At 39.7% G+C, this 27,963-nt stretch overlaps 2 long non-coding RNA genes across 3 annotated transcripts in view; one reads left to right on the top strand and one right to left on the bottom strand.

Annotated features, from left to right (window-relative positions):
- The window catches only part of LOC311436854, a 131,157-nt gene that overhangs the window by 87,561 nt on the left and 15,633 nt on the right, over positions 1–27,963 (top strand). The gene's annotated exons all lie outside the window — the stretch shown is intronic.
- Positions 127–26,455, bottom strand: LOC311436855. Of its 2 annotated transcripts, none has more exons than XR_014693129.1 (3): positions 26,396–26,455; positions 24,207–24,310; positions 127–1,244 (listed from the first exon to the last, which is right to left on the bottom strand). It is a non-coding gene; the product is annotated as an uncharacterized lncRNA (long non-coding RNA). The 2 variants fall into 2 exon arrangements; XR_014693130.1 differs by lacking the exon at positions 127–1,244 and adding an exon at positions 10,611–10,688.

The following is a 27,963-nucleotide window of genomic DNA, read 5'->3' as shown; positions in this document are numbered from 1 at the left end:
ATTTGACTTCAGTGAAACCAAAGCTAGATTTTTGGAAACAAGACCATTAGAAATTTCATATTTAAATAGTGGAGTTTTATTCTTTTATGGATCAGATGCTTTCCATGGTTAAAAGTATCATGGCTTTTCAAGTGTCATTTATGATTTCTGTTATTTCTGCTGCATAATACAAACACCTTAACTGTCACAGTAAATACAAACATTTTAAATGTATGGTTTATTTGATTTCAATCAGCTGTGTCAGACAACAGCTTTTTATTACATTGCAGCATAAATAAGGATATATGCAACATGGTAGCTTATACTTAGACTGCAAATTATAGGTGTACATTTAAAATGTAATCAAATCTAAAATCAAGCAAAGGGAACGGAGCACAAGGTTATGATTTTTTTAATTTATTTATTATTTTTTTTTAATTTTTTGCTAAAGGCAAAATCCAGCGTTATTAACTCCAGGGTGGCTTGTACCTTGGGGATAGCATGGTCCAATTTCACCAGAATTTTATAAGCTCTCTTCAACATTTCTACATTTCGCTGTTATTCTGTCTTGATGGTGACAAACGGTAGTAACATATTGTGACAGAGGTAACTGCAAACATCCTGAAAAGTTGTTACAACACCTAAGTTACAACGTGTAAAAGCTTTTTACCGGGTAAGAATCTGCCAGGGCGTAGATACAGATGGTATTTCTGAAGACTAAATAAATAAGTAAATAAGTGTATTGCTCGGATTTCACACTGCTGTGTGTCATCCCCTGTCAATGCTGTAGCCTGCTATCATGGATTTATCGTTTGAAGTTCTTGTCCAGCATTGTAAAATGTCATCTTTGGGAGAGCAGAGGGTATGTAATTTTTTGAATTCTTCTTCAAAATTATAGCTGTTTAGGTTCAGATTCTGGTCACATATTTCTCAATAATTTTTCTGCTAACTGCATCCCATTTCATTGGATGTGGGCAGTTTCAGTAATTCTTTAACCCCCTCTGTCAGGATCTATTGACAATATAACTTTACAGCCTTAAATGACTTGTTAATGTTGACCTGGTGAGCTAATGCTTGTACTTAGCTTCCAAAATGCTTCGGATCACTTGGATGAAAAGCATTATGTCATCCAAACCAGGTGTTCCTGAGTGGTTTGCTCCCTTGTTCATGGCAAACGTTGGCTGTGCTGTGTCCCAAGAATCCCAGGCACTGGTTCTTGATGGGATGGTTGGTCAGCACTGTGCTCTGCTTTCTTAACATTGTCTCTGTAAAACAGCACAAATACAGCTTCGTCACTTTTAGGTGGCACATTGGTGGCATGTTGGTGTGGCAGCAACTGGGAGAGAGGCTGTAAGGATGCACCACTGGGTAGATGTAATGCTTTGCAAGTGGGCATGGGTGTCTGGCTGGTTTAGGGTGCTTAAAGAGAAATAGTATTTAGCAGTAGTTATCTGCATCACTCATTCCTTCAGCGTTGTTGGTTTAGAAGAAATAGTAATGTGTGTGCTGTATGTAATGGGAGGCACACTATGTGAAAGGGTTAAAAGACTCCACAGTTATGTTGCAAAAGGAACATAAAGATAGATATAAAAAAGAACGAGATGTCTTATAAAGAAATTACATTTCTCTAACTCTGCCATCCTTAGTGTATTAGGGAGTAATATCGATGATACAGACGTAATATGGTATATGAGTTTCCACATTTGGCTAAGCCTTCTACACAAGTGAATGTCCCTAGTGCAGCTTAGCCTGGCCTGCTAAGGATAAGAATGAGTGACTGAAATAAATCACTTTTTGTTCTTTTTGAGTAACAGCTTTTCTGCATCCTCGGTAAGAATGCAGTCAGAAATGTACGCAGTTTGGGGCTTCTCATCACAAAACTGAAATTAACAGATTAGATGAAACTCAGGAGAGGACAGCTAAAATGGAGATAAACTCGTGTGCAGTTATGTCTGCTATAACATACAGATGTGGCTGAAGTCCACTGTGGCAGGGGTAAAAGAAGAGCACTGGGAAATACAGTGCAAATTTGTAGTGTATGTGCAATATTTTGTCGTAATAAAATTTTTATGTTCTTTGTCAAAGAGAGAGCTTTTCTGTCTTCAGTAGACTTTGATTCAAGCATTATTTAATGAAAAGTGGGTAGGAAGCATATCCCTGTAAAATAAGTACCTTTACTAAAAAGTGTAAGGAAGACTTGTTTAATAACGGTGGCACTGTTAGAAGTAGAAGCTTCAAAAACAATAAAAAGAAGGAGAAATTACTTTTTTTTTTTTTTTTTTGGGGGGGGGGGGAGGCAAGAGAGGGATGATAAGTGAAACTGGCAATTCAGAATAGGGATTATTAAAAGCAGAAGAAAAAATTCTGAAGATACTGGCTCACAGGTAGGATCCTGTGAGCTACAATGTGCTCTGAAAGGCACCAGCGTCAACCTAGGATTATTTTTTTGCTGGAGCCTGAAGTTATCCTGACTGGTTATGGGAAGTGGAATCTGTCCCCAGGAAATTTATTCTGCAGAATAGCCAGGACAGTAAAATCAGCTGCAGAGTGAGAAGTCAGCATTTTTCTTACAAGAAACTTCTGAAACAGCCAAAGTGAAATTCCATTGATCTTAGCATTAAGTAGAAATTATGATGGAATACAGCAGCCTGAACTCACTTCAGGGCCACGGTTTGATGTCCTCTCAAGCTTTACCTTTTTCTGTGAACTTCGTGTATGTTCTGTTTAACAATCCCACTTTATGCTTTTTTGTCTCTAGTTTCAGTCCTTATCAGCTTCCAACAACCACCTCACACGCAGCTTTATCAAGCTTCCCAGAGCATTGTCACTGGAAATCTTTTCAGCCCTGGAGCTTCCCATTCATCTGCATTCACATTTTGGTATCCTAATGCAAGAAATCTGGTTTCTGTCACAGCAGCATATCCCTCTTACAAAAGCAGTCAAAACTTCCAGAAGATGGGCTAAAATCATTGATTGCAACAGGAAAAAAAGTCAATAGTGTTTAGATGATTAATAGCACCATGTTAAAAATGGTAACCTAGATATGGAAATGAGGAGGCAGCATAATTTGAGTATCACAAGCAGCACATAAAAACCTTGAAACCCACATAAGGAACATTCAGGGACCCATTTTCTCCTGCTAGGCCTATGGATGTTGGATTTTTACTTTTTATTTTTAACTTTAGTGGTATTTATACTGGTGTAAACATTGTGCAAGGGAAAAATTCAGTGTCTGCTTTCTAGAGATTAAAGGGAAAGCATTACGGTAGTCTTCTGTGGCATTTCTGAATGCAGGTGTACATGTTCACTTCTCCAGATAGCTTCAGAGAAGCTTACACACACGCAATTTGGGAGGGTGGGAGGTCACTCCTTCTGCAAAGCCTCTTACCGAAGGGATCTGGTTAATCCTTATAGCCTGGTTCAAAGTAATTAGGGTGGATATGGACACTGTAAAGGAAAAAAACAGACTGCCTGTCCTTGAGAAATCCCCAGGGGCACTGGGGTGGAGAGAAAGAGCTGCACAACTGCTGACTCTGTGGAAGGGTCTGCAGCAGACTGCATAGAGCACGGTTTCCAGCACCTTCTGGCCTACCTGATGAAATGTCTCTCAACTTTTAAAGGTGAACTGCAAGAGCAAAGCAAAAATGAAACCTAATTAAGCACCAGTTGCTGGGCTGAGATCCTCCTCTGGGAAGGCAATGTGGAACAGTCAGAAGAGAAGGACATTATGTGCCCCTTCTTTGAAAAATTGTTTCGTGCCTGTAGACTCTTGTCTGGGTCTGTTTGCTTCCCTGACATATCATCATTCAACAATATAAATAGATTTTATTTTTTTTTAATTGCAGTGACTGTGAACTGCAAATTTGATTAATCTTTTAATTAATTTATTTATTCACTTAGGAAGAGGAAAGGAAGCACAGGGGTATATCTAACCTCTTCTTCTTGCTCTGAACTCTGAACTTAATAATATCCTTAAACTTGCATAATTCGCTTAGGAGATGTTTTCTATCGCTTCTGAGTTCTTTTTTGCTAGTTTTTGAAGATGCAGTCTCAGAATAAAACAAACCAACAAAAGCCTAATACCCCAAGCCCCACACCTATATAGAAATCGTAAGATAGAGAATACCTGCATGCTATAGAACCCTCTAAGCATGGGTCTTCAGGGCAAAATACAAATTTTTTTTTATTATTATTGTATTTATAGTAGGAATTAAGTATTTGTTATGCTGTCTGTGACAAAATAAAGAAGTTTTAATGGGGAAAAAAAAAGATGTAAAACTCAAATGAAATTAATATTTTTAAGGTTTTTTTTTTCACATTTGTGCAGAGAGTGGCCTGGTTTTCCAAGAGTGTACAGTAGTATATTAAATATTCTGGGTGGTTCAGCACTTTTCTGAAGATCAGAGCCTTTTGCTGTATTGCCAATGAGAAATATAAATTCACTGGTCACCTTTGGAAATCTTGGTTGAAGCCCGAAGAACGTTTAAAAATAGTTAGCATTCAAAATTTATTTTCTTCTTTTATAGTTTTGCCCTTCCTTACTTCAGCACTTCCCTTAAGAAGGACTTCAAAGAACATCAGCAAAGCTGTGTGGTGGATCATGCAGATCAGCCCTGTAGGTTACAGGTATAAATTTCCTGTGAAGCCCTCTCACCTCCACTGTACTTTAGGCATTTCTACTGCTCTAATCTCAGTATTCCCTGTGAAAATGAGAAGTTGCTCTCTAGATGAAAAACTGATGAAATTTTCACAGCTCCTTTAAACTCTCTGCCACTACATCAGTCTCTGTAGCTTGGACCATAGGGACTTGCACGTGTGTTATCCAGAGACGCTCTCAAAAGCTGTCTTTTAGTCAGCAAACAGAATCTCTAGTATCTAGTTATCACATGAAAACAGATAATTTGGTCGGTGCTGTAGCACCGTGTAGTAGAGTCAATGAAACCATTGTACCGTGGATCAGCACAAGCCAAAAGAACTGAAGAAGACTAGTTTTGCAGAAATACGCTTTTCATGTGCAAAACAGCACATGCTGTCTGACTAACAAAAGCTCAGAAAGAGACAAGAAGAGGAAGTATATTAGACGTATACACTTTAAATACAAATGAGAATTTAGAAAATGGGATTTGATATGAGGTTTGTCTTCAAAATCTTACAAGTAATGCTTCTGTATTTTACATGAGCAAATTCTTAAGTATTATACAAAATGCCCCTGCTCTTCACAGCTAAATTGTTGATGAAAAGCAAACACCACAGTGCGACTGGAGGTTTGAAGTGCAAACAGATGTTACTTTTGAATGAACTTCCATTGCTTAACCACTGGCTCTCGGTTCTGCCATCTAAAGAGGAAGATGAAGCAACTTTGCATGCTGTGGATGCCGGCTGTCAATTTGCAGTATGCAAATGAAAATGTAACTAATCCTTAAGAAGCAGTGCCTCTGGGCACAGTTGGTGGGCTCAGTATTTAAATGCAATTTGACTGAAGTTTACCTTTGGAACCATCTCTTCTTAGCTAGGGGACTATGCCAACTACCCCCATCAACAATGGAAAACTGTAAGCTGGGAAAGATGGTTTAACCCAGCTCACTGTTGTACCATGATTTCCTGATCCAAACGACCCCAGACAAAGTTCTTGTCCAATTCTTGTCTCCTTATCAGGTAGAAGATTGTGCTTGCAGAGCTCTTATCCGTGCACCAAATAGGCAGGGTACTTTGGCAGTGGGACAGCCTCCATTCAGAGGGTGTAAAAGTGCCTGGTGAGGAGATGGAGTGGCTTGGGTGCTGCTGAAATGCCAGCATCTTTGCTTAGAATAATTGCTTCCAGACGATTATTGCAGGCATATTTAGAACTCTAAATTATGCCAAGCTGTTGGAGTTCTCAAAGATGGCTTTAAGCTGACTTTGCCCTTATTTTACTGCAGTTCTGCCATGTCAGCAGATCTTGGATGCAACCAGTCATCTGACCTAAAGTACTTATTTGTAATTAGGTGTCAAAAATAAAGTGATATCAGTGGTCTAATTCCAGTGGGTCTGTCTACCTGAAATGCAAATCTCCCTCTATTTGAGTAATTAAGCTATGAAATTTAGAGTGCTCAAAGCCTTTGATGTTTTGAAGTAATTAGCAATATGGGGAAAGATACTGCTTTTGCAAGTACTAACAGCTGATTTGTAATAAAACCAGTGTGTTTGGTTTTCTGTTATTAACTAAGTTGTATTATTCATTATTTACCACTATTTTGCCAGCTGCCAGGCATTTGTAAAAATGTTTGTATAGCCCAAATGCACTACAAAGATGAGCACAAACTGTTCCAGTCATTAAATACTGTTTACGTGACTGTAGCTTGTAGGAATCGGTCCTCATCACACCCTATCATGCAAGGAGATGTACAAACAAAACCACAACTGTTTCAAATTTGATAGCATGCAATACTGAATAATGAACAAAGGCAAGTAATATCCAGAAAATAATTTTAAGCATCCTTTTGGAGAAGTCAGGAGGAGTATCAGAAAGAACATAGGTCTGCAACAGGCAATATTTTATTTCACAGCAATTCATGGCACTGCAACCACTTGACCAGCTTCTTTTTTATTATTATTTATTATTTTTATTTATTTATTATTGTTATTATTATTTTTGTGGGTCTGTGGTCATTCAGAATTGACCATTCAGAATTGTGTGAAGGCATGTATGTCCTAAATGTCTGTTAGGTAGTTTGCAAGCTCTTGTATGTTGTGTCCCTGGGACAATACACAGAGTACTTGGAGAAAATAGGCTGGTTTCCTCCTTGGACACGTGCCACTAGGCAGGGTCTGCTGGATGCTCAGCATGGAGAAGGGGACCAGAGGTGGTGGGAAGTGTACTAGGAGTGGTGGAGAAGGAGTGCACCAGGTTTGGGGGAGTTACAGCAGGCAGTAAACATGGCACAGGTAAGGGTTAGTCCAGCTACAGGATTGCAATCCTTGTTGGGAAATTTACATTAAAATACCTCAGATCAGACAATGTGCATTTGTTCAACCCAGGTAGTTACTCCATTGCTTTTTTTTTTTTTTTTTTTTGGGTGTCTTTGGCAAGGTGAGTGTCTGCAAAGATCAGCCATGTGCTGTGGGAAATATTTAGCACTCAGTTTTCCCCTTCTTATTAAAATACAAACTCTTACCCCTACAACTCCAATGCATATTCCAGCACTGGAATTTGAAAGCTATCTCTTCGTACCAGCTGGAGTGGTGTGCTTCATCTTCACAGTTCTTATACAGGAGTATGGAAATTCCTGGTTTAACCCTAAAATTGCAGCATATTCATCTGGAGAGCTTCTACAGGCTCAAGCTGGAAGGCTAACCTGAATTTGAGTATATGTTTCTTAGTTTTGTTTCCTTCCATTTAAAGTATTGTTGCTCATGTAACAGGGAATCATTTATTAACTTGCTTGTATTTTTATAAATTATTATTATTATTTTATAGGCAGTTTCTAATGATCTTAAGTCATTAGCAGTCTGTGGGCTAACGACAGAGAGATACTGAGTTCAGCTCCTGCAAAGGTGTCGTGCTAGCCATTCCTGACTGATCTTTGTATAACCTGCTCTTAAAACCACCTAAATGGACTTTCCACATCTTCCCTGGGGGAACTAGATGGTGTTTAGCACAAACCATTTCATGACATAAACTTGTGCCACTGGTCTTATATAATACACAGGATAATAAATGTTAACCTTTGAAGTGAAGAAGAGACATGCTATTGTAAAATATTCTGCAAGGCCAAAGAAGATTTAAACAGCCCTATTAATTTATTGATACTGAAATTACAAACCAATTTGCAAAGAGGCTTAAAAGTATTCTGAGCTGTTTACCCAGTGTTTTGTAAGCTAATTAATTAGGATGTTAATGCTGCTATCTGACACTGAAATGAGCATATTTAGATTCTGGTTTCTGATCAATCACTGCAAAGCTCAAATTGCTAATGAAAAATATGAAGTGGGGCTGTTTCTAAACCTATTCCTAAGTGCTGGGTATGGATCAGATTTGAGCTACTTTTACAACAACTTAAATGCTTTATTCATCTGTCTTTTTTTTTTTTTTTCTTTTTTTTTAATTTCTTTCAAAAGAAAATCAGAAAATGCAGGTTTTGCCATGTTTCACTAACTGAATATTTCCAGCTGCCTCGCAAACTGATTCTAGGATTAACATCTGCCATTTTACTGTGGTTAGTCAGGGATCAGGGAGTGTCATTTATAATGCAGATCTTTTAGAGATTTACATTTGTTCTTGACTTGGGCCCATACTCTTTAATACCTTTATTGATGATTTGGATGAGGGAATTGAGTGCACACTTAATAAGTTTGTAGACAACACCAAGTTGGGGGAAAATGTTGATCTGCCAGAGGGTAGCAAGGCCCTGCAGAGGGACCTGGACAGGATGGGTTGATGGTCAGAGGGCAATGGGATGAGGTTCAACATGGCTAAGAGCTGGGGCCTGCACTTTGGCCATAACAACCCCATGCAGTGCTACAGGCTTGGGGCAGAGTGGCTGAAAAGCTGTGCAGAGGAAAAGGATCTGAGGGAACGGATCTCTACAAAGCTTGTGAAGGGTCTGGAGCACAAGTCCTCTGAGGAACGGCTGAGGGAACTGGGGTTGTGTAGTCTGGAGAAGAGGAGGCTCAGGGGAGACCTCATTGCTCTCTGCAACTACCTGAAAGGAAGGTGTAGGGAGCTGGGGGTCGGCCTCTTCTCACAGGTAACTCGTGATAGGACCAGAGGGAATGGCCTCAAATTGTGCCAAGGGAGGTTCAGGTTGGAAATTAGGAGAAATTTCTTCTCAGAAAGAGCAGTCAGGCACTGGGGTGGGCTGCCCAGGGAGGTGGTGGAGTCACCGTCCCTGGGGGTGTTTAAGGAAAGGTTGGACGTGGTGCTTAGGGACATGGTTTGGTGGGTGACATTGGTAGTAGGGGATGGTTGGAGCAGATGATCTTGGAGGGCTTTTCCAACATTAATGATTCTGTGATTCTATGAATATCCACATAAGAGGTGGCTGATGATGGTTTTTGTGTTCCAAAGACAAGTAGATGCACAAGTCCTTCACCATTTGTAAATCCAATGGATCAAAATTTTTCTCTTCCTATTAGAGTATTTCAGTCCTGAATACCCTGATAAATTCTTGACATCATACATTGTGCATAAAACACCACTTAGAGATAAAAATGGTGTCTGTATTGTACTGTTACAATAAGTTACCCCGTGTGATTGCTAGCAATATGGGTGGGGACAGAACAGCAGCCTTGGAGACCCTTCACAGGATGACAGATAAGGAGGGCAGCTTAGAGGGAGGCTTAAAGATGACAAGTAAATCACAATTTCTTTTCTTCCTCTTCTTCTCCCTAGTACCTCTGCATTGAGTTCTTCAGAGGTTTTGGAGACGGGTTTCATGAAATACCCCATTCATACAAAGGCAGAGGTGTTGCACACCTGATAGGGGACCTCTGATTATACCTGGAGGTGCAACAGTAGTGCATAAGGATGGCTATTTGCACACCTAGCTCCAGAGATGCAGATGCAGATCAGTTACAGTACTTTTTCGTCCGATGGTTTTCTTTGAAACCACTGGCTCCATTTTATAAGAGCCTCGAATAGACTGAGTATTAAAGAATCCAACCAGTTTGAGAATTGCTGGTGAGGAACAGGACATAAATAGCGACCTTTTGTATTATATTTTGCTGCCATTCAGGTGAGATTTAGTTACTCAAATTTTGTAATGAACAGATTTGTGTGTGTGTCTATCCAAAAATAATACCGCTATCTATGCTGTGGGCAAAGCTCTCACCTGTAGTCTGAGTTCATTTTCAGAGAAATAAATCTGTTACTTAGATGGGTGAAGTGTTAAAAGATACAGGTGGCCTGTGAATTCTCCAGGTGAGGAGGAGGCACTTGAGAGGTTTTAAACTCCTAAATGACAAAGAAGATGTATAAATAGTGGCTTGTAGCGGTATTAAAAAGCTTCACCTACATAGAAAGCGGGGCAATATTTACTGTAAGTAATAAATATTTGTAATTGTTATGTGGTGCTTTTCAAATTATATTTCATGTCTAGTTTTATTTTGAGCTATTTTTTAAAACTTCAGTTCCTCATGAAAACAAGTTGTATAGCTTATGGTATTACTCCAGCAAAATGATTTCCATAAATAAAGTAAGAAGCAATAGAAGGGAACATATATAAAGATTAATGCATCAGACTTTTAAGCTTACACTGACTAACAATAATTTCTGAGACTTAAGTTATTGGGAAAGAAATCTCTCATATGGAAACAGGCAACAAATCCAAAACTACCTGAGCAGCATGGGCAATTTACTTTCCTTCCACTTAAAGAACTGTATTTTTATAGCCATTTTCCCTGAGCTTATTGATTTCTTATGCAATTTTCTCCTAAGACAGAGAGCGGCTAGATTTAGCACACAAATGGATGTAGACAGTAATTAATGCTTGTGCTGTTTGTCAACCTAATGCAGCCGGTGAGGGCTGCTGTGGGCTTCCCCGTGCAGGATGGGAAGGGAGGGGGAATGTTCCCTTCCTGCAAAACTGCGTGAGGTGCTGAGCAGGCAGCCATGGAGCAGGGCACACGTTAACTCCAACGCTCATCTCTGGAAAAGCAATGGCAGAGCTGCTTCTTCCAATTGGGTCAGAATAAGGTATGCACGTACAGACACAGGCAGTTAACATTTCCTTCTTAAAAAAAAAGAAGAAAAGAGATTGCATTGCAATAAGATGCAGATGGAAAACAGCGCCTTACCTTCTATCACTTTCAAATTAATTTCCATTGAATTGCCTTTGGAACAAACAGGTGAAGAAACTGGAATGAAATTTAAAGCCATTTTGCTAATTAAATGCGGATAACAACCTTGCTGTTAAGTCTTAGATGCTGCAACTGCAAAGAGTAACCAACAGAGGTTGCATCCCAGTTAGCATCTGTAGCATGTAGAAACCAAGTACCATCACTTTCTTTTGGAAATTTCAGCTTCGTATCTTCCTATGGTGAAAATAATGGCACAGTCCACAAGGAATCATCTTAGACTCACGTTAGATGGAAATATGTAGAGAATAGGGGCCTAAAATATTAATATATCATCCTTAAATAATGTAAAGATTACAGAATAATAAATAGTAATATCAGGAAAGAGAAAACTGGGAAAACCACAAAGATATTTAAAGAACAATACAAATATGAATCCAGGGCAAAAATTTGACTCATTTTTTATTTCATTCTGCCTTATGACTCTTCTCTTACAAAGGGGCAGACCCACCTGCAAAACAAGATTCAAGTAAACTTCTGTGTTTGGAAGGCACTGCCAATTAACAAACCGATGCTCTTTTGGAAAGTAGCCATCCTATCTAAGCATGATATAGTGGTATCAACTAATGTGCATATTATCAGTAGAGCAGATGTGGGAAAGCTACAAACTCATTAAGTATTACACGAACTGAACACTTTACTGGGATTCTGTTACTGTACGTAGAATAACAGAGATGTCAGTGCTGCGGCTCTGCAGACTGGAAAATGATAATTATTTAATGACCTCCAGTGCCAGTAAGCGAGGCACTAATGATCACCATCTTTTGCTTTCTGCTTAAAAAATACTCGGTATAGTTGACAATCATTAAAACAAGCCAGAATCAAAACTGACATCTCGCGAACAAGCTACATGTGTTTTAAAACAACAGCCTGGAAATACTGGAGAGAAGATGCAACCTTTCACCCTTCAGATCTACCTACGTTAAATCTTTTTCTTGATTTCTGCTGCCTTGCTATTTTCTCTGTCACTGCGTGGTGATCCCTGTTGATGGGTAATAATGCTGTGCACAGTATCGCAGGCGAGAGAAGCATAGTTGAGTAGGTACAGTTCCCAAACAACACACCTTATTAAAGGGTAAACTGATGATCAGAAATCCTTACAAGAATGCTTGGTTAGAAATAAATCATGAAGGAGAATCTGGAAATTCAGCTGTTCACAGTAGATTTCAACACTGTGAAATACACAGATGCAGAGCTGATGGGGAAGCTGCCTTGACATTCTCAAAAACCTGATTTCCTATTTTCACTGTCCTTGTTTCTGTCAGCTGCTTTGCATGTTGTGTTATTTTTGGAACAAGGATTTTTTTTGTTGTTGTTGTTAGGGACTTCAGAAAGCCTGAATTGCATGGCTCGCAGTTTGCACAGCCTCTGTTTACAGTTTGCAGGTGAAAAAGTTGCCAATTTGCAGCACAGAGCTTTGGTTCGCTCTTGATTACAACAAGTGCACTTTGCACAGAGTGTAATGACGCTGATGTCTTTGGCTGGCACACAGCATCACTGAGGGAAGTTTTGCAGGCAGCTGAGTACCTGCTCTGAGACACCGAGGCCCTGAGCATGCTGCAGAATTGAGCCTCTAATGAGACGTGCCTTTTGCATGCTTTTTCAAAGTAAATCAGTTTGTCTGCAGAGTGTAAGGAAGGCGCTCAGGAGCCAGACGCAGTGCAATTAGAGAACAGTTCTGAAATGCGTGTCTTGTGTTGGCATTGTAATGCTGTTCAATCCAGAGAGAAAGATGTCCTGAGCTCTGACTTCTATGGGCCTTTGGTGCAAGGGGCAGCGTGTGGGTAGCTCCTGCTGCTTGAACTGCCTCTAGGAGCCCTGAGGCCCTTCTAATTTATTCAAGGGGCTGTGCAGGCAGCTTTGCCCTCTTGCTTCCCTTCCCCACACTCAGGAACCCACGTTTCCTGAAATGATTAAAATTTTTGTATGTGGAAGATGACTCTTTGGCCTTGCTCTTGCACACAAATGCAAAAGCAACACTGGTCAGCAGCACTATGGGACAGAGTCTATACCAGCAGAAGTTACAGCAGTGAGGGAACACAGCAGCTCTGAAGTAAGATTCAGGAAGGTTTTAGTTTGCACGAGTCTGGTAGAAAAAGGCATCCTTCTGGCATGGACTACAAAGACAGTTCCTGTTATGGCCTTGTGGACAAACTTGACAGGAAAACAAACATCGCCTAGCAAGACAACCATATATATTGTTTTCTGCAGAAAATAAGTGTTCTGTGAAAAATCATTCCGTGATTTGGGACCTCATAGTACAAAAATATGGAAAGTTAGATTGATTGAAGGTCCTTTATCCTCACCTGGATGAAGCATATGAAAAAGGAGAATGTGTTTAATTTGTACTCATGTCCAGTACTGCTGTTCTGGTGTTTTATATTTGTGTACATTTGGCTTTCTTCTAATGAAGAAAAACTAAATGAATATTGACTGTTTGAAATGCATATTGTCCTGATACAAAGGCTCTCCTCGCTATGATAAAAGATGCTTGAAATACCTCCTGTATGATATCTATCAGAATAATAAATTCTGAGGTTTTGATACCCATAATCCTTTTCTAAAAGAAAGCGGAGAGCTTTTGCAATTTTTCTCTGATAAAACTCATCAATCATACTGGTTTCAACTGTATAATCTCTCATTATTGCACTGCGAATTTATTTCCTTTAGTTCCATTGCATCTTGGTGTTTTGCACATGCACCCTCTGTCCCTAGAAGATTTATGCATCTAGTTCTTGACCTTCACAATAGTGTAACAGGTATTTAAGTCAAATTATTTTAAGTAAACATTACAAGTCACCATTTGCCACTTATTGATTGGGAGTCAGATAAAGCAGGTGTTTGTAGGGTTGTAAATTCTGTTTAAACCTTCAATAAGGTAACAAATCATGTCATGCATATGAGTGGTTCAACCGTGTGAATACCAAACAATGTCCTGAGCAGAAAAGAGAAGAGCGTGTCTGTTCTATGTGTTACAATTCAAGAGGTATCTGTAACCAACGTGAAAATTGGGATTCTCCACAAATTTTTAGTTTCTTTTAGGAAATACGACATGTTTCAACTCAGTTTAAAGTTTTGTTTCTTGGGAGGTGAAAAGGTATGTATGGTGTGGTTTGGCTGTAACCTCAAAACCCAGCCAGAACTGTTTTTCCAGCTGTGTGGCTTACTAAGAAAGTTAGAAAACTTCATGCATTTGCAGGTGCTGGTAGCATCAACTGGGTTTCTGGGCTCTCACTTCATCATTATTCTTTCTTGGATACAACGGTTTCAATATGCATGTGTGATGAGTTAACCTTGGCCAGCAGCCAGACACCCACCCAGCTGCTCTGTTACTACTCCTGCTCGATAGGACATGCTGAGAAGATAGGATGAAAACACTCATGGGTTGCGGTAGAGACAAGGAGACACTTATCGATTACCATCATGGGGGAAAAAAAAAAGACTCGAATTGGAGAAGATTCATTTATTGTCAATAAATATAGACTTAGAGGGTGAGAAATGAAGACAAAATTAAAACAATACCTCCCCCTGCTCACTTTTTCCTAGGCTCAACTTCACTTCTTCACTCCCCTCCTTGACAGATAGAGAGGGGCGGGGGCTGCCAACACCTTGCCACCTACACCCAATGTGAGAATAGGCACCGTTTTTTTCACTGCCTTCCTTTAGATGGGATCAGGATATTTTAAAGTATTCTATTCCTGCCGTGGTAGAGGTTGATGTTTTTCTGCCTACAGCACATTCTTTGTAATTACTTATTGTAGTTAATTTTGCTAACAGTGTAGAGCTCGGGTTTCAGATTGGCTTGCATGGTTTGTTGAACACCCTACAGTTAGCAGTTTTGCCCTTAAGACCATTGCAGTCATTGTCAGCCTACCTAGAAATGCGCTCAGGCAGGATGCACAAAAGCAGTACAAAGGTCAGGAGGCTGCTTTTGGCATTTTGCTTTTTCCCTCCTGTTTTTGTCTGCTCTGAAGCATTGCTCTCTCCTCAGTGATGCTACCTTTAATTGCAAACTATTATTGATGTATGTTTTCAGCTTTGTAGTTCAGGTGATTAAGAAGTACAGTCTTAAGCTCATGTTTCCCTACTTTACAATTAAGCATGGACCTAGGGCCAGATATGGAAGACCTGTGTTTGAAACTGTATGTCTTTATTTGCGGACAGTTTACAAGATTAAACTACGTATCAATATTTGCTTACTCTGGTACTTGATTAATACACTACAAGCAGACTGTAGAATCATGTTTTGTATAGGTTTTTCAAGAGTTGGTTAGTGTTTACTTGTGAAAGTACTTGCCCATTAGATTGAATGTACATAAAATAAATAATCTAAACAGGTATTAAAAAGAAAGCATATTTAACCACCATATCACATAATTAAGACCAATAATTTCTGTAGAATTCCTGAACTGTGGTGGATAGTACAAGCAATTCCTACCTTAACAGCCTGCAAAAGCGGAAGCACTGTAAGGATATCAGATGAATGTCCTGTAGGAGATCACTAAGCACCATGTCTTGTCCATAGCTGTGGACACTGTGTAATGGAGGTTATTTCAAGAGGCTCTGCATCTTGTTATGCTCCAACTAATGCATTGAAGTGATCCCATCTGGGAAGTGATGAAGAGGCACCTGAGAGCCAGCTCAGGGGGTTGTGTACCAAGCCCCTCTTCAGTTTCTATTCAAGGTTCAGTAGCAATAAACTCTCCCTGATGAAAAGACCCTGAATGTATCTGCCTTGTAGATCACAGTATCAGTCATTTTTGAGGGATGATCATTTGTTCACTGGTGCTGTAGTAAGGGAGTCCCGAAGGAAGCTGGTCAATACCCATTGTATGCTCCACTCACTTTTTTTTTTTTCCTTTTTTTTTTTTTTTCCCCCCGAAAGCTGTAAACCTGTAATGTCCTCTTTTACAGAATCTAATTTGTGACCTACTATAAGGGGCACTATCTCATTAATCAGTGAAAGCAGAAACAACATGTCAAGCTCATAAAAAATTATGGATCTGACTTGCTAACAATCATATCTCTCTTGACAAATAAGGCGTATAGTTGTTTGTCAAGGCCTTTGAGAAAAAGTCACTGAATGTAATTAAGGATCTGGCATGGCTGCTTTTATGCTGTAGCTGGTACAGCACTGGCTGCACAATGAAGACAAAAGTCCGAATTCCCCTTTGGACTTTCTCTGCACTGTCAATGCAATTTACATCAATAACTGCTACTGTACAGGGAACGGCTCTTGAAAGGTTTCCTTGGCTCCAGTGGGTGTTGAGGATGCTCAGGGCTTTGAAGGGCAGCAGGAAACAAAAGATTTATTTCATTTAGTTATTTCTATATTTAGAAATAAGGACACGGAGTAAACCACACCAGAATTTAGTGAAGAGACAAGTATGCAAAGACAGAAGAACTGAGCTGAAGCAAAGCATGTGTATTGTTTTAGGTCCCTGGCCTCCTCTCTTATCTTTTGGGCACCCTGTATTGTACAAATCTCAGTGGCTTTCTAAGACCCCTTCCATCACATGCAATTTGTGCTGTTTTATTTTTATACTTTAGTGTAACATATTGACTGTTATGCAAACTGCACCGATTAATAGGAATCCTACCCCCCAAAAGAAGTCCATATCATTTTAACCTTATCCTCTATTTCTGCATCTTGCCCTGAAGGCTTTACTGAGAGAAGAATGAACTAAACATGACTCTTGCTTTATCTCCTCAAATGAGTCCTTGGTAAATACTTGATCGTTTTTTCTGGCATGGAGCAAGATGTCAGCCGTAGACCAAGTACAATACAAGGACATGAGGCAAGAAGGCTGCAGTGTAGATAGGACAAATAAGAGAATTTAAGGTTGTAACAAATGGACAGTGATCTGAAAAACAGAGCCTTAAGATGTCAGTCACAAATAGTTCACGTCCTTTTTTCTCCATTCACTATACTTCACCCTTTCAGTTCTCTCTCCAAAATGACTACACTCCATGCCCAGATTTACAGCTCTGAAAAGTATGAATAATCCTGCATAGCATTTGGCACCATCTGATGTATATATACCTGTAAGAGTAGGGCTCTATAAATAATAACCTGTGCAGCTACCTCAGAATGTCAGTTCATTTAATGAGACACATGTGACAATCCTGCATGCTTTGCAGAGCGTGTCTAGAAGGAACATCTTGTCAGCATGGCAAAAATATCTGTGTCTTCCAGCAGTGTGAGTCTGCTCCAGCCTGGCACTATTTCAAAGAAGAGAACCAGTGAAAAGATTGTATTTCTAAACAAAATACACCTGAAACAATCACCTCCTTTGAGGTTCTGTCACACCGTGTTGTGCTGTCACATCACGCTGCTGACAAAACTTGTTACATCAGATAATGTCTGACACGACAAAAAAAAAAACAAAAACCCTTATACAACATACAACATATGTTAACAGGGCTGGATTTTGTGTCCTTTTTTTTTTTTTTTTTTTTTTTTTTTTTCCTTTTTTCCAAAAAGAGAATGTGCTGTCTTTAAGACTGTTGTTAAGACTGTTGCTGTGCTCACTTGTCTAGCCTTCATTTGTCTGTAAAACACTGACTTGGAGTAGTCACACATCCTCAGTGATGCTGGGCTTTGGCTTTGTTTATTTCTCCTTTGATTCTGGGCATCTAGTTTTGTTTCTTTTTTTTTTTTTTTTTTTTAAATTAAAAAAAAATCTTTTATTAAGTAACTGCATCAAAGATCTGTGGCTGAGAGAAAGATGACAAGTCCTCAGAGAACATACCAGCCATGTATTGTGGGGTATGTGCAGTGTGAGGCAGACAGGGTCTCTCCGAGACGCGTTGTGAGTGGGACATGGAGCTGGCATTTGTGTATATGTAGAAAGTATATAAAATGAAATGTATAATATAGATATATTCTTACACTGAGGAAAAATCATGACAAGCATTTAATTCAAGTTTTTGTACAACAACAGGCCAATGAATCTCTAAAGTCTGCATGTCCAAAAATTTGGGTTAGCATTTTTCCTATTACAGGTACCCATGCAAACTAGACTCCAAGTTAATGGAGCAGTTCGTCTGTGTAAGCTGTTCCCATGTAGCTCCTATGTTCACTTAAAACAGTTATGTGATTCATTTCCAATTTACTCCCCCCATTGCCAGTATCGTGCATAAAAAGGTATGGGTATATTTTTATTCTTTTTCTGGTAGTAAAGACTTCAGTATTCAGGTTATTTTGTGTGTGTGTGTGCAGCCATTGTGGGATAGATTTTTTTTTATTATTATTATTTTCTTTTTTTAGAGATGCTAGTAATGAAATAATTGCAGAAGTTGGAGACTTAGGCAAAATCCCTAAACCATGAGACCTCCATTAAAGGTGAAAGAATCACATCAATTAAAATGACTGAAATTGATGTAGCTTCTGTTTCCATCCACTGGCAGCATTTTGCAATGTCTTCTTGTATTAGCTCAAAGAAATATCTGATGTCCTATATTTTTTCTTTCTTGTAAGTATTCATAAACGCAAATGGATCATTTCATAATATTCTCATGGATAAATTAATTCTAGACTAATTTCTAGACTTGATATTTGACTGATTTTAATAGCTGCATTCAGAATCATGGCAAAGATTTTGCACGTGTGCTGTTGCCCCAGTGCGTCCAGGAAGCACCAGAACTAATGCAACCACACCAAAACTGCCCAGGCACAGCAAATCTAACACATCCTTGCTGCCCTCACCTGGCTCAGGTCACTTGAACATGGCTAGCAACTTGTCCACACCCTGCTCAGGTAGTTTTTAGAGAAACTCTGCAGAAACTGTTCATAAGGTGCGCCAGGATAAAGCACAGCCCCTTCTGATCTTATCCATTCTGTGATTCTGTGAGTATCCCATTTTGTGATTTATCTGTTACAGTGTAAACCATAAGCAGCCAAGCTTCTGTCTTTCTGAGTCATCTGTTACTCTAAAGCAAGTGCACTTTTAATGAAACTCAGCACAGTACACTCAGTGGTTTCATCGTTCTTTCATATAATTCATCATTCTTCTGTGTAATTTATTAGTCTTTCATGTGAGCCATTAGGTTCAGTTGAGCCAGTCATACCAGATGTCTTTCCTAACATGCTATTTTAATTTTTCTTTTCCTTGCATAGGATCCTAGCATCAGTATAAAAGCGGTCTTTCAGTGTGGGATAAAAATTGGCTGTGCTTCAAAATTCTGTTGCAGCAGTGGGTAAATCGTGTAATCATTTTATGCCTCAGGACTTCATCTGTAAGATGGTAATACTTTTGCTGCTATGGGGTGGGAGGAAGTATTGCGAGGATAAGCCCACAAATATTTGGAATGTAATGGGAAGTTGCAATTAGAAGTGCTAGGAAAGATCTTATTACCAGTAAGTAGCTATAAGGGGAATCCTTGGTGGAGATACAAAAGTTCTGTGGGATTCATTCAGGTTAAGGACAGTGTAAAACAGCTTTGAAAAGTAGCCTGACTTTTGTTTCTTTTGTTTGTGCAAAACTCCATACGTGATAAGGAAAAAAAAAAAAAGCATGGGTCACTAGGATATTGTGTACTTAGTATCTCCTCAGCCACTGAGCTTGGATGCGGTTCTTTAAGGGGCCAAGGTCAGCCCTGCTCTCCTCAACCTATGTTAAAACTTTGGAATAATGTCCAGCATTGTTGTTTAATGACTCTGGTGTTTCCTTACAGATCTGTTGATGAGTTTAATCAATGGGTCAAACCACAAGATGGAGTTTGTGCAGTTTGTCAGCGAGAGCTGTGCTTTGGTTGGATGCCAGCATTGTCAAAACCATTTAATGCTGTGTTAGGAGAAGGAGGATATTAGCGTTCACACTCCCAATTTGAGCTTAGCAGTGTCAGACATTAAGAGAAATTGCAGTAAAATACACTGTGCTAGGAAAAGTGAAATAAAAAGTTCTGGTTAAGGAGATGGCCTGGATGGAATTCACTGTGTTTGCTGGGAAATGATGTCCGAGATGGAGCTGAAATGTCACAAATTTATTTTATTGCTTCTTGGAACTGTCTTTGTTTAAAGTTCCCAATTTGTGCATTAGCATTTTGTTTCAGGGAGAAAGTGAGAAAGGAGAAAATGATGTGACAGGTTTAATTATGTTTAAGAGAATATATAGGAGATGAAAGCCAAAGAGATAAAAGCTGCAGCTACTGTACGGGCTGGAATTTTCTCCTGAATCATAAACACCCTTAACTATAATGCTCCAGAGGCAGCTGCCCTGAATGCTGGACAGTCACAGCTGAAATGGAAATCTTCTGTTGCAGTGTTTTATGACCTGCATTGCCTGCTGTTGGCTAGCCCCATACTTATGCAGGCACCAAAATGTCTGGGAGCATTCACAAGAAAACAGTAAACCAAACAGTGCTGCCTAGGTCAGTGGCTCTAAAATAACCCCCTGTGGGCTGTATCGCTGCGAGCTGTTTGCAGAGATGGCAGCTGACCGTGGGCCAAGAAAAATCAATCTTGTATCAACAGATGTAATCAGAGCCCCTACGGTGGTAATGACTCTGTCACAGTTTTCATTAGCTGGGAATGCTTTCGTTGTGCGAAGAACGGGTCCTTCCCCCCACGTCACCTTTTTATTGGTGCTGTGTGTTATATTACCAAACCAAAGTTATCAGACTGCTACATCTGCTTTCTGAAAGCCAATACTTAATAAAGGGAGCATGAGCCAAAGCAAGACTGTCAATATTTTAACCAAAGATGCAATTCCACAGTTTTCACTTCTGCTGGTTTGCCCTAACTCCATGAATCTTATGCTCAGCTTTATTAAAGCAGTGATGTTGCATTCTCCCTCCTCAGAGAAATAACAGAGGTCCCTTGCTGCTCCCCGAGAAGCTGGTCACCCCTCTATACCACACCGACACTCCAGTCCTCCAGGCCCAGTGTTCCTCTGTCTCTGTTTTCTTAGGGAAGTTTTGTGTCTTGAAGAAGTGCGTGGTAGGAATTCTGTTGTCTTTGCTACCAAGACCTTAGTTTTGGGGGCATTTGGTTAAATGGAAAGAATGAGTATTTTTTCTTGGGGTGTAGAAGTCAGGTGCTCAGTGTGATCCATTTACTTTTTTAGGGGGATGTATCTGTTGCATGCGAGTGAGTAGAGCTGCTGTGAGAAACCAGTTTGTATTCAGTGTTTCCTGAGGTCACTTAGAAGTAACTCAGAACTGAGCTCCTTTCCAGGCTCTCCTCTCCAGACACAGGGTTGTTCAGGTAGCTCAGTCATTTCATCACACATTTGAAAAGCCAAATCAGGAGGAGGAAATAGAAATGCTCATAATTATCCTAGTTCTGTCCCAACCTAGAAGGAGTCTTCACACTAGCAAGCAGAGGTGCCTTTTATTTGTTTGTTTATGTATTTATTTCCTACTGATGTTTATATACACCTAAATTGTGAATGCAGACTTGTACATGATATCACATCCACATCACTCACACAATCACTTAAAATCTCTACACAAGATTGAATGTCCTTTTTTCACACGGCAGGTTATATCCACCAGGAGTAACAATATTGTTGCAGAAGCTATTCTTTATAGCTTACTGGGCACCGGGGGCTTATTAAACTAGACATTTATTAAGTCTTTTATGTTTCTGGGAGTTATTTGCATGTGTGGGCAGTGAGAAGAAGGCATCAGAGCTGCACAGAGAGCCCTGGTACACACAGGTACAGCAGCTTGCATAAGCTGTCACATCAAGGCTCATGGGCATATGGATTTGTTACTACAGGTTAAACTGGCTCATCTGGAGCAAAACGAAGCTGCATTATACTAAAGGATAAACTTTCAAAAGTGTTCACAATGGTTCCAGTGGGGTCTGCATCAGTATCCACTGCTCACCCACTCAGGTAGCAATAAAGCAGCTGAGACCACAACAAACTGGCCACAGGTAACCCGAGCTGTACTTGATGACCAGACTAGATGACCACAGGTGCTTCTTCTGGTTTTGCATTCTTGGCACACATGAGACAGTAATTAAGTGCGTATAAATTTGGGTTAAGGTTTGTTCCCAAAGTTGGTGTTCCTCCAGAATGTTCTGCGCTGTTTCCCAAAGGCTTTTTTTTTTTTTTTCTGTTCATGTTTATGCCCAGGCGAACTATCTAATCATTTGATTATAGATAACTGGGCAAGAAAATAAGGATCAATCTTTGTGATATTTTTAGTACTGCTTAGTTACTGCAGTCATCCTAGAGATAGGCTGTTATATGGCATATCAATACCACTGGTTGTGAAAGATGTGAAGGTGTGTGAAAATGAAAGCTCTAGGAGTTTTATGAAGTAGAACTGATAGGGATCACTTCCAGTATCAGACAGGAACATTTTTTACCCATGATATTGGGAAACATTGAACAGAACTTAAGAAGCCTGTGGTACTTTTAATGCAGCTTTTCCAGACACTATTAGATAAAAACCTGGGTGCGCACACTTTGAGTTATAAAATATATGCTTCAGCCATACAGTAGATAAAAGTGTGTGCGTGTGGATGAAATATATCAAACCACAGTGTTTCTACAAGGAGACCATCCACATTTTTATAAGAGGATTTTTTGGGTTACTTGGATCTAATCGACTGATAAAAGCAGATAGTCTTTTGAATGGGTTAGGACACACTTCATGCATATAGTACATTCATTTTCCTCTGTACATCTAGTGCATTAACTTTGGGTAACTTCTGGAGTTCCAACTTTACATAGCAGTCTTACTAAAGCTCTAAGATGCAGCCTGAAACTTCAAAACAACATTTTAGCATCTCTAAAGCCCACACAATTTATTTTAAAGCAGTGTGAAAAAAAATGTTTTCACAGTCTCTTTGGGGTTAACCTTCTGCAATCAGCACAAGCTTTTGCCTGCCTCTCCCCTCACTGATGGCATCAAGAAGGCTAAGGCTTTGGCTTTGTGTCAAATTTAGGAAAGACTTATCCTTTTTTTTTTTTTCTTTCTTTTTTCTTTTTTTTTCTGAAGGTGTCAGAGGAGGTAAAATGATATTTCCAAGTTGTTTCCTATGGCAAGAATTCCCTTTCTCAAATGCCTTACTGGACATAGGGTGGGAGATAAGAGAAAGCCTGGAGTGTGGGGCCTCAGAGCAAGTGCCAGCAGAAGCCTCCATGGGGCTGCTTTGGTTTGGTATTTGTTATTCCCAAGTCCACTGGGGCATATTGTCCAGTATTAAATCTAAAGCCCTTAAACCTCTTTATGGCTGCCCAGCTGTTTTGCAGACACAGGCTCAAAAACTTAAAAGTCATGGTGCACAATGGGGATTTTCTAGCACAAATTAGATCCAAGCCAAGCCTTCAGTGGTTTGAGTGCGTGGATATGCTATTGGAGATGCCTAAAAAGCAATACACATATTGCAGGAGAGTATCCTGAATGCAAATAAACAGGAATTAAATCTGGATTGCTCAGACGTTTTCACATCTATTATAAGAAATCCATTAATCGTATTTCCTAAAGACAAAGAGGGCCCACAAATTTATTATTCCTGAATAAAGGCAAGAACTACTGAATAGTAGTGAAGTATCACTGCCACACTCCAAGCAATAAAAGTGGGAAAATTTCTAGTAAATCTTTTCTCTCCAGTGCATGCTGACAAATCTATTAAATGGGGCCCTACCTCTAAATGTTTGAAATCCATACTCCATATGAGTTGAACAAATGTCTGAAAGTATTGCATATAACTTTTTCTTAGAACAACAGTGTCAAAAATGGTGTTATAAAACAGCTTTAGTTCGATGACATTTCTCACACAGAAATTGTTTGAACAAAAAGTTTCCAGCCACTACAAAGGCAGAGGTGAATGCTTCAAGAAAAGGGGGCAAATTCTCCAATTAACCAGTGGAATTACAGCAAGAACACCTTTGTTTAAATAGATGCTGTCACAGCAAAAGATCATTAGCTACAAACCCCAGTAAGCTTTTTCTTTGCAAAGTACTCTCTTAGGTTATGCTGGTCATCACATATATTGTTGGGTATACAATTATTTACTCTGATTTCATTTAAGGGCAGGAACATATGATCTGTGTCAGCCTGAGCTGGTGCTTTCACACCAGAAAGGATGGTGTGTGTCTATGTGGGTTACGGCAATGCCAGCTTCATCAGGACTAATAAACAAGGGGTACAGAGTTTTCGTGGATGAAGAAAACATGCTGGGCACATGACTGTCACAATAAAATTAGATCCTAATGCAACATAAGTTCATCATCTTTATAGAGACAAAGAGGTGTAGATGTTTTTTTACACCTCCTTGCAGCATTTTGGTTCAGGTGTAACAATTCTTTGCATTCTTGGACAGACAGACTCATTTAATGTCATGCAGAAATACTGGAGGTTTTATTATTACTATTAATCGATTAAGGTTATGAATGAACTAACTCACATATTTCAAACGGGATGTGAGTACTTACAGCTGCAGAGGAGCTTCACTATGTCCTTTTGTTTTTAACATGTCTGTCCTTCGTGGTGCTGTGCAGGCATACCCATCACATGGACATGAAGGTACAAGTCCCTGCTGGATAATGAGGGTGTAGATTAGTCATATTTTCATGTAGTCATACTTTTCTCATCCTCACATAGTTTTGCTACTTGTTCCCTCTTCTTCTGTCTGATTAATGGTGAGCTGAGGAGGTTCAAGTGTTGAACTGGTTGGGTCAAACACCTGTATCCTATGTCCTTCATTGAGCAGTAGTCAGAATTAAGCAAATGCCCCAGCATGCCATCGTGGATCATGCATCTTAAATCTTGTTAGTGGCAATAACCACTTCAGATTCTGGTAGTGTGCAGGCAGTGAAGGAGAGACATTGGTTCATGCTGATAGCTGTGCTACTTGCTCTACTTGACCCTGGACTATGAAGTTTCTGGGTAGTAACTATTGGAGTCATACACAGGTTCATCAAGGGATAACAACTGTGTGCTAATAAACAGTGTAAATGGTAAATGTGCTATTCAGTGACTTCCAAGTAATGAAATTAATACCACTTAATACAAAGAAACAAAAACAAAAACAAAACAGCATTCAGTGAAAGCAAGAAGGGCTTTCCTGGCTTCCCAGGAGAATGAGCTTTATACTACATGCTCTACTGGATCTTTGAGAAACTATGCAAAGCACTCCTGGTAAATCCTGACAGGATTATCCAGCCTTCGTGATGGTCTCTTTCTCTGATAAGGAAGACAGTAGTTATCACAGGCCTGATATGGGTATAACACATAAGAAAAAGAGCCTTTGCTGTACCTGAAATCCTTCAGATAAAAAAATCTCCAGAATTCACAGAAAAAAAAAAAAAAAAAGAAGGCTGGCAGCAAGCACATTATTTGCCGATGGTTGACTTTTTCAGAGTCATTTGAGCTTCTTGAGTAGATTCTTAGTAGGTGCATCTGAGTGTCTTTAGGAATATCTGTTACATAAGAGAGATGGTAGCCAGCACAGGCCATTGAATAATATCCATTCTGTTTTAAAAGACAGTTGTTTTTTTATCCTCTGAGCCCTCACACCACTCTCTGGCCACACAGTTAGAACAGCTGTTGGACTAGAAATACATTAATGACTACAAAGGGATTTGCTTTTAGTGAGGGGAACACCTTACAGCATAGCTGTTTCCAGTGTTCCCCAGTCTGCTACAGAGTGGCATGAGGTGGATCATGACCTAAAGCACAGTAGCAGGTCAGGGCATCCTGAGTACTGTAGGTAAGCTGAACGTGTATTTTAAGGTGCTAACAAATCATCTGAGTCTCCATGATCAGAGTAGCATGGTTTTAATTAGATTTCCTTTTCTTTAGAAAGCCAGTCTTTGCTAGTTCTAACATTGTCCATGATTTAATTTTGAGGCAAATCTCTGTATAGTTCTTCTACTGTAGCTGGAACAATTCAAAGTAGTGATCAAACTGGCATCTCCTGCAGGTTAAGACGCCTCTGTGATAGGTTCTGGGACTGGGTGCCATTCTTTTTTAAATGTTGGGCAATTATATGGCAATAAGTTAAATCTGAGAAATGCAGTGTGTGAAAATGAAAAAAAAAAAAAAAAAAAAAAGCTTTCTAATTGAAATAGAATAGGTAAAACAAAATGGTATTTTTACACTCAGGAGCAAATCATTAATGGTACTTAATATGAGTGAAAAACATTTTGAAGTGCATTATAAGAATCTACATTCAGGTGTTTGCGGTAGAGACAGAGATGTGTATTATTACTCATAGTTCCAGATGTTCCCTTGAAAAATGTTTTTCTTATTTCTTTCATTGTATGTAAGGGAAAAATGCTGAAAGACTGAATCATTACTGGCACAAAATTTTCTGTAGGAATACTTGTAATTGTCAATACACTCAGTTATCTCATTAGCAGTCAGAAAACTGTTCCAGATGAAGAGGAGGCACCGGAGATGGGTACTCCTTTTCCCACCTGGGGCACAGAGTGAAAGTAAAATGAGGTGCAGTGGGAAAAAACAATGATTATTCACAAGAATGTGTCACAAAGTAATCCTTAAAAGTGCTGAAAATTCAGGAACCTTCTAGACATACATGACCTAGAAGCATCAGCCATGTTATAAATGTATTTAAGTTTTGGATAATAGGGATGGAGATGGGTATTGAGTCAGCACTCACCAAGAGGCAAAGCAGATTCGGGGGGTCCTTCACTTTTCTTAGTGCTGCTAATGTGGCATCTTGGCAGGTTAGCCCTGAAAAGAAGCGTTAGGCATTTTATTTCAGGTCTCAGAATTGATGGAATGAGAATATTTATCTCTTTGTGTGTGTTTGTACCCATATATATGAATATACTTATATATATACATGGAAGTATATATAAAATAATTAACCTCATGGAAAAAAAAAGATGATTGCATTAGTGTTTTACTCCCACCATGTTGCCCAAGCGATCAGCTGGTTTAGCAGCAATATTGCAATTTCTCTGAACTCAGGATCAGCCCTTCTCATCTGACACTGCCAGCAGTTAATCCCAGTGCCCTGAGACACAGCCTTGCAGTGGCTGACACAGAGCTGTTCCTGCCAGCCTTAAGGATATTTCTGACAAAGACTTTGGATGTGATGTGGCCAAGGCTGGACATCACGCTGGTCAGGGCTCAGGATTCATGCTCTGCTGTTAACCTGCAGCAGGGCCTTTAAGATGAGAGGTTCGGGTTCCTCCACTGCCCTTGCCTTTCCCACCTGGGTCCCTCCTGCCCTTTAGATGATGGGTCTGCTCATGGGCACACTCAGGCTGCTGGACCAGCAGGTGTGCACGTGGGCACAGCCTCCTCCTTTGTCAGGGCCCACAGCTGCTAATGCAACACACAGCAAGAACTCGCGACACTCTTTTCTGAGCTGTACTTTCACCTCCTGCATTATTTGCATTTAATTATACTTTGGTAAATATGGAAATATCTACAATACTCCACAATAACGAAAACCAAGTGAATTGTTCGCTAACACCAGAAGCTCTGGGCAGTTGATACTTCCCAGCCAGTGCTTGTGAAGTTGGGCGCTTACCTGCACGGTTAGACAAGGGAATGTATAGTACTTCATGAAAAGCCTTCGTTTGTTGTTTTGCAACTCGAGAAGTAGTCCTTCAAGGGAACTGTGACAAAGTGTTTGTGAAGGACAACACGTAACCTCCTCAAGTTCAGTTTGAGTGTGGTGGCAAGGTCTGGGCACAGTAAGGATAGGTGTCTCTGTCGTCACAGCAGCAACTTGAGGGCAGTCAGAGGCAGCAGCAGAATTTCAGCCACCTCTGTTTAACGATGTGCTCAGCAAAGCCTCATCCAGTCCTGTAAGATGCCTGCTGCAAGGCTTCTAAAGGAGGCACTGATTAAGAGGACTCTTTGTGATGTTTTGGCATCCCAAGCACCTAACTTCAATTGTTGTATTTTATTTATATTTCATGTGATTATTTCATTAATTTTATAACAAAATGCTGTCTTGAAGACCTGTAAATAAGAAGATTATGAATAATGGGAAAATAATTGTGTGCTTTGCCTGATTGTCATGAAGGTAAATGAACTGAATGCACAGACTATGGAGCATCTAAAACAGATCCACATTTTTTAGCTTGTGCCTATTAATGCCAATAGCAAGAAAAGGCTCAAAACTTGCTCAGAGGCAGCAAAGCTGATATAAATTACCTCATTTTGGTAAAGAGCACAACTAATGAAAGTCATTCATTGTTGCTTTTTTTT

Source organism: Aythya ferina (genome assembly GCF_964211825.1).
Source record: "Aythya ferina genome assembly, chromosome: 4".
Lineage (NCBI taxonomy): Eukaryota > Metazoa > Chordata > Aves > Anseriformes > Anatidae > Aythya > Aythya ferina.
This window is presented reverse-complemented; position numbering and strand designations above follow the sequence as displayed.